The sequence below is a fragment of the Theropithecus gelada genome, chromosome 17 (assembly GCF_003255815.1).
Source record: "Theropithecus gelada isolate Dixy chromosome 17, Tgel_1.0, whole genome shotgun sequence".
Taxonomy (NCBI): Eukaryota; Metazoa; Chordata; class Mammalia; order Primates; family Cercopithecidae; genus Theropithecus; species Theropithecus gelada.
The window spans coordinates 67853304-67861699 of NC_037685.1; positions in this window are offsets into that span (position 1 = coordinate 67853304).

Sequence of the window (8396 nt, forward strand, 5' to 3'; positions counted from 1 at the left end):
TGGCAAAACACAAGCTCCTTAAGGGCAGAACTACTGTTTTCTTTATTTTTGCATCCTCTATAGCCTTGCTGCTCAAAGTGTGGTCCATGGATCAGCAACAGCAGCATTGTCTGGAAGTCTTTTAGAAATGTGCAACCTTGGTCCCAACCTAGATTTACCTGTGTTTCAGTAAGACAGAAGATTTGTGTGCACATTCAAGTTTGAGAAGCACTGGCCTATAGCACCCAACTCAGTGCTGGAAATGTAAGAGCTTAATAAAGTTTGGCTGGTGTTTGCAGACTAGAACCTTCAAGAATTGATCATCGGTTTCAACTTCTTTGTTCCCAGGGTTGCTTTGGACTCTAGACTTCACCGTTACATATCTGCTAGAAATAAACAGCAAGGCAAAATTTAAATAACGGGATTTTTTAAAACGCCCCATTCTGTTTGATCTATCCTGTACTCAAACGAACACTGAACTTGGAGAGAAAGAGCCATCTCTGTCACTCTCCTGCTTCCTTTCAACCACATTGTGCCCTCTATGTGGCAGTATAACTCTGAGAAATGTGCAGAAAGTCAATATTTAGTCTTTAGTTACCATCTCTCTGCTCAGAGCTGTCTGTCCCACAATGACAGACCGGTAAGACAGTCCCTGAGTTAGGCCTCTGCTTGCAGTTGGGAGGCCCTCAGAGGTTTTCTCTCCTTCTTTCTCTATTCGGTTAAACTCAAGAGGCCAAACATCTCAGATCTGGCTGTATCACAGTACTGTAAACTCAACTGCCCCCTCTCCCTTAACTTAGGAAGCTTAACTAGAAAGGAACTCCAGAAACCATGAAAAAACCAAGTTCAAGATCATAACTCCTCAACACCTGGGCTTAGGTTGGAGGGAGTTGGTGCGTGAACAGGCCTCAGATGGAATCCTCCAGATGGAATCCTTAAGCATTACCCTAATGACATGGTGTTTCCTGTGACTAACATGAGTTTCAGGTATCACATTTGCAGGGTTGGGAGTGGGAGCATCTTGGCGAGAATGGTTTTCAGCAAGGGGTGTGTGTCCTATGGGCGATGAAGCCAACAGTTAGTATATCCCCTGTGCATTAAGCACATGACATGACAACACAGAGCTTTTGTAGCTCTGGGCTGGCGAGGATAGTTATGGCACGTGTTGATGAAGCAACAGTGCGAAGTCATTCAATGCTACAGTGGCTGGAAAAAGAATTAACGTCTTGTATTTTTCTTGGATATACATTTTTCAGTGCACTTTCAACTACATTATTACATTTGATCCTTACAAGATTATGTGAGAATAGGACAGACATTGTTAGCCTCATTTTATATCTAAGAAAACTAACCCACTTCTTGGCAAGTTTAGAGTTTGCAGTGGTAGTTCATGGCAGTGGCTCAAATCCACTTATTTTACTCATTCCTTGACTCAAGTAACTTAAGGTCTCTGTAATGCAGTTTCCGTAGCAGTAGATGGAGATGAAAATAATTGGGCCTTATTCATATGGTAGTTAATGCACACAAAGATTTTAGCATCGTGCTTGCCTGTACACAGTAGGAGGTGATAACTGTTAGCTTCAATGATTACTGCTGGAGATCACAAAGCTAATGAGTAGTAGACCTAGGACTTGAACCATGATCTCTGGTTCTAAGTCCAATGATCTTTTCATTATGCATCAACATGAGTGATTCTGGACACATCTCAGGCACCATCTCCTTCAGGAAGCATTTTCTGATCCCACCCCATTCCTGGCCAAGTGCTGATGTGAATTTTGACAGGAAGCAGCCTCCTGTTCAGTCTTTGCAGCTGAGAGCACATCGTATGCCTCTACCTGTGCTTCTTTATTTTGTTTGACCCCCTTTTGTCTTTTCTCTCTTCTCCTGGAGGTGTATTTATTATCTATGCCTATAATTCTCCAATTCTCTTGCAGAGTCTGAATAAAATCACAGTTTAGCTCCAGCTGTGTAGCTTTCTACAGCCCCACATGAAGCTCCTGCTTGCTGCCGAGAACACACACAGACGTGATTTACAATCAGATTGCAGGGGAATGTGGCATGTTGTCAAGGTTTCATTTCTGACCAAACAGGAGGGAGGAACTAAAAATGGGGCTGCCAGAACAAGAAGAAAATGTCAGGTGCTTGAAGGAAAGTGTAAAACTCAGACTCTAAGCAGTTGGATGAAGATACAATACCCTTTTTGGGGGCTTTTGTCTAATTCAGTAAAACTGAAATATCTTGAGGAAAACAAACTCATTACAGATTATATAGATACGAATGCATATGTGTAAGCATAGAAAGATATAGATACATATATGGATATACATGTACATACGTCTTCGTTTTATTCCTGGAATTAGAAATGTTCATCCCATGTAGTCAAGCCTCACTATACAGGGCCATCTTCTCACTTAATAATCAGTGTTATTAATATAAAGAAACCATTCAAAATTTGTGTGATAATATAATAAAAGTCATACTCATATTCTATTACCAGGCATTGGCTACTGCTATTTATACAACACATTGAACGATGTGACTGTTGGCCACGAACAATTTGTAACTTTACTAAAATGGATCCCCATTCTAATAAGCAGCTTTAAGGAGGAATTTTATAAGCTTAGGGGAGTATTTTGGGACAACACTTAATGTACTAAATATAAGCAATCTATTTTTTTTTCTTACATAATAGGAATCTTGTTGCTTTAGGCAACCTGTTGGAAAAATGGGTTTCACTATTTTTGCAAGTCATCCATGAGGAGGAAAAGACAGTGACTGCTTAATCTGAAACTTTCAAAAGGATGAAATATAATAGTTAGAGCTACCTTAATACATGAAATATGAATAAGGGATTTCTGGGTTGGTACGAACTATTTTTAATTTCTTCTATACCTACCAGAATAACAACCTTGCTTAATTTAAAACATTACACCCACTGTTTTTCCTTGGTTTGAGAAAACACAAGCAGATTTGACTTCACATTTTTTCGACAAGAACATAGTTAGCTGATGGAAGGTGGGATGTGACATGTTAGTCAATGATGGGCCCAAAGCTAACCGTGAAATCATCAGTGTAGTTTTAAAATCAATTGGCAACACAGTCCCACGGTGAAATCGTGTGATAATTTTCTCAGACACCTAATGTTTCAAAAAACGTCACGCTATGAATTTTGATTATGGTTGTAATCTAAACTGGCTCTCCAGTTTTGAAATGATTACATAAAAACATTGATTATGTGCCTAAAACACATTTTTGCTCAGGAAGCACATTTGGGTGAAGGGAACAGTTGTGAAATGAGCAGCACACATTTCCTTCACTTTAGAAAATAATCAGATAATACATTCTTCTCTTACGATGCTACCAATTCAAAGCTTTTATGCATTTGTCTTTACATAAATATATCATCACCTAATTACTAATGCTGAATGAGCTGTGCTAGTTCATTTTCTGTGAGTGACCCCAATAATCTTAGCCTTAACAAATTTAGGGAGGAAGGAATGACTAAGGCATTAACATCCAAGTTCTGCAATGAGGCCTCCAGCATGCCCTTCTGTCTGTGTAGTTAGAGACTTTCAGTGAGAACAAGGAGTGCCTGTCATCTTTTCAGTTGTCTCTTACTTAATGTTTGCCCAGAGGCTGGGTTTAATTTGGGCAAGGGCTCCTGGGGTCTCAGTTTGTGTAACTTTTTTGAGGCAAGGGCAGCAAGGAAGAAGCATTCTACTAGGCAGGTTTAGATGATGGCCAAGCTTGTAAGTCACCTGCGATGTCCAAGCTTGTAAGTCACCCGGGGGACTATCAAAAGATTTTTATGATTCAGGGGTCCCAGCAGGCAAGATTCCAGGCCAATTTGGAGAAACGAGAATAAGAAAAGAAAAAAAGGTATCCCAGATGAAAATAATTTAAGCCAAAACTCATGAGAAGTCACGGGCACAGTTCAGGAATTCTGTTAGATTGAAATAATAAGTTGTTGTTAAGCCTAAGCTTAAGAAAAAGACTCACAGAGGGATCCTGGTCTAATCTTCATTTCAGACTCACTCAGTCCCTAGACTTGTTGTCATCCAGCCCCTGAATTGTTATCATTGTAGAATACCAGAACGATACTGCCGTAGAAGAAATGGTCACCAACTCCCTAAATCAACAGGGATTTTTCCATTTCCCAGGGGAGGTAAGAATGCAAAAAGGTGAGGAAAGGAACTGAGCCAGCAGTATGTTACTAAATATTTAACAGCTGGGCCGGGCGTAGTGGCTCACACCTGTAATCTCAGCACTTTGGGAGGCTGAGGCAGGCAGATCACCTGAGGTCAGGAGTTCAAGATCAGCCTGGCCAACACGGCAAAACCCCATCTCTACTAAAAAATTCAAAAATTAGCTGGGCATGGTGGCAGGCTCGAGTAATCCCAGGTACTAGGGATGCCGAGGCACGAGAATCACTTGAACCTGGGAGGCGGAGGTTGCAGTGAGCCGAGATCGCGCCACTGCACTCCAGTCTGGGTGACAGGGTGAGACTCCATATCAAAAACAAAAAACAAACAAGAATTAATAACTGGCTCTCTGGGGGAAAAAAGTATACCTATGTATATGTACATATGCTTATTATGAATTGTACTAATGTAAAGAATATGTAGCATACAACTTATAAATAATAAAAAATACTCATATAGCTAATTGATTCTTACAGAATACTCCTGTTAATTTTTGCTGAACTTTTAAAATCTATAGCCAATCTACAGTTGCCATTGAGAAACAAATGTAGTTCTTATATGAATGTTAGTGGATATTTTCATTTAAGTCGATGAATGAGACTAAGTAAAACATCAAAGATGTATGCGGGAAATAACTTTTTGGTCAATGACTGGAATGCTGGAAGAACATTTCCTCAATTTTTAAATACTATTCACAATGCAATGGCCAGAGACATGACATATTTAAAAAGTTTAATCTGCATTATTTACATTTTATCCATCACTTTCTTAAGTTTAAACAAGGAACTGGAAAACTTTTTCTGTAAAGGGCCAGATAGTAAATATTTTAGGCTCTGCAGGCCATATGGTCTCTATCTCAACTATCTCTGTCTATACAATTCTGCCTCTGTAACACACACGCAACCCACAGACAGTATGTAAACCAATGAGCGTGACTGTATTCCAACAGAACTTTATTTATGAACACTGAAATTTGAATTTCATATAGTTTTCGTAAAATATTATTCTTCTTTTAATTTTTTTCAGCAATTAAAAAATATAAAAGCCACTCTAGCTCATAAGCCATACAAAAATGGGCAATGGGCTAGATTTGTTTTATGTGTTACAGTTTGCCATTTTCTGGTCTAATCAATCAATAAAACAATAAATAAATTCATAGCAGTTATCAACTTCTGTGATATAAATATTCTCACCATGGCTGATTTCAAGCTCTCAATGTGACATCATGAATGCGGTGAAGAGATGTGGAGTAGCACGTCATTATACAATATTTCCACCCTATGGATAAAATAGATGAGAATAGCCTGAAGAACACAGATAATATTAAATTGTAGTAAAAATAATTAAAATTGTGAGTGTTCAGCATTTATTACCTTATTTCTAGTATAACTTAATTATTTGTAATCTTATACAATTTTATTTTTTATTTATTTATTTTTGAAACAGAGTGTCCCTCTGTCACCCAGGTTGGAGTGCAGTGGCGAGATCTCGACTCACTGCAACCTCCATCTCCCAGGTTCTAAGCGATTCTCCTGCCTCAGCCTCTGGAGTAGCTGGGATTACAGGCACATACCACCACGCCAGGCTAATTTTGTATTTTTAGTAGAGATGGGGTTTCACCATATTGGCCAGGCTGGTCTCGAACTCCTGACCTCAGGTAATCCACCCGCCTCGGCTTCTCAAAGTGCTGTGATTACAGGCGTGAGCCAACACACCTGGCCTACAATTGTATTTTTAATAATGGCTATATTCAACAACTGGCTGGCAACATTGTCAAACATTTAACAATTGACTCCTGAGAGTTTGTACAGGTTGTCTCCACCAAATCACAAAACTCTGCACTTTTCTAGAGCATATTGCAGCACTTGACTCTGAGATTCCCACAGCAACACTAACTCTTCATCCATAGACATAGAACTGCCCTCTGGAGCTACCCACAAAGAGTTCCAGGAATCTTAGGCCCTAAGTCATCTCAGAAGCTTTTGCTATCTCTGTCTTTCACATAAAAGTTGGATGAGAAGGAGATCTTCATTGCCACAGGATCAAGCAATAGTGGCAATATCTAGCATTTCTGGAGTGTTTACTCTGGGCCAGGTACTGTTTTAATCTTTTACTTATAACAGCTCATTTGATTGTGATTCATCCCCAAGAGTAACTTTCCATCATCATCATTTTACATTTAAGGATATTGAAAAACAGAGATGTGAGGCTGCTGGTCCACTCACACATGTAAACAGCAGACTTCCAATCTCCCTAAACACTACGTTGTGCATACTTGAGGAGACAAGTACCTCTAGTTTATGATTTACTTATTTATGTACCCAATAACAGATTATCAACTAAATTCTATATATCCCAAATTGGGCCATCATCTTTCCTCCCAAATCTCCTTTTCCTCTGGTTTTGTGTTTTTTTTTGTTTTTTTGTTTTTTTTTTTTGAGACGGAGTCTCGCTCTGCCGCTCAGGCTGGAGTGCAGTGGCCGGATCTCAGCTCACTGCAAGCTCCGCCTCCCGGGTTCACGCCATTCTCCGGCCTCAGCCTCCCGAGTAGCTGGGACTACAGGCGCCCGCCACCACGCCCGGCTAGTTTTTTGTATTTTTTAGTAGAGACGGGGTTTCACCGTGTTAGCCAGGATGGTCTCGATCTCCTGACCTCGTGATCCGCCCGTCTCGGCCTCCCAAAGTGCTGGGATTACAGGCTTGAGCCACCGCGCCCGGCCTGTTTTTTTTGTTTTGTTTGTTTGTTTGCTCTCGTTAATGACACCAGTACTATACTGGACACCCTGGGATCTTGGACTCTTTCCTCGTCTTTATTCCAAGCAATTGCCAATACTGTTAATTTGACTTTTAATATTTCTTTTCACTGTACCTTTTCTATGTTTAGATACACAAAGAGGTACAATCGGGTTGTAAGTCGCTAACAGTATTCAGTATAGTAACATGTTGAACATAATGTTCAAAAAATGAGGCTGGGGCGGGGCGCGGTGGCTCACGCCTGTAATCCCAGCACTTTGGGAGGCCAAGGCGGGTGGATCATGAGGTCAGGAGATTGAGACCATCCTGGCTAACATGGTGAAACCCAGTCTCTACTAAAAATACAAAAAAAATTAGCCAGGCGCTGTGGCGGGCGCCTGTAGTCCCAGCTACTCGGGAGGCTGAGGCAGGAGAATGGCGTGAACCCAAGAGGCGGAGCTTGCAGTGAGCCGAGATCGCACCACTGCACTCCAGCCTGGGCGACAGAGCGAGACTCCCTCTCAAAAAAAAAAAAAAAAAAAGAGGAGGGGCACGGTGTCTCACATATCTAACTCTAGCACTTTGGGAGCTTGTTTGGAGGTTCAAGCAGGGGAGTGCAGCTACTCATATACCCTTGACCGAAGACTGGCCCTCTTCTAGCGGGGATGGTGGTCCTCTTCGACCGAGCGCGCAGCTTCCGGAGGGACGCACATGGAGCAGTGAGGGAGGAAGGCAGCCAGATCAGCCGAATCAACCCTAGGGATCAATGCGGTGACAGATGTCACAGTCAGATCGCCCTCACATCCACTTCTGGCACTTTGGGAGGCTGAAGCGCGTGGATCACTTGAGGTCAGAAGTTCGAGACCAGCCTGACCAGCATGGTGAAACCCCATCTTAGCCGGACGTGGTGATGCATGCCTGTAGTCCCAGCTACCTGGGAGGCCGACGCACTAGAATGGCTTGAGCCCGGGAGGCGGAGGTTGCAGTGAGCCGAGACCGTGCCATTGCACTCCAGCCTAGGCAACAGAGCAAGACTAAGTCTCCAAAAGAAAAGAAATCACCTGATGATGCATTTCTTAGCACACATCCTTATTGTTAAGTGATGCATGATTGTACACACGACACTTTTGAAATCTATTCATCCATCAGTTTACAGACACTTAGGTTGACTCCATATCTTGGCTATTGTGAATAATGCTGCAAGGAACATGGGAATGCAAATATCTCTTCCACATACTGATTTCATTTCCTTAGAATATATACCCAGTAGTGGGATTGCTGGGTCATATGGTAGTTCTATTTTTAATTTTTTGAAGAATCTCCATACTATAATTCATAATGGCTGAACTAATTTACAATCTTACCAACAGTGTACAAGGGTTCCCTCTTCTCCACATCTCTACCAAAACTTATCTTCTGTCTTTTTGATGATAGGCATTCTAACAGGTATGAAGTGATAGCTCATTGTGGTTTTAATTTGCA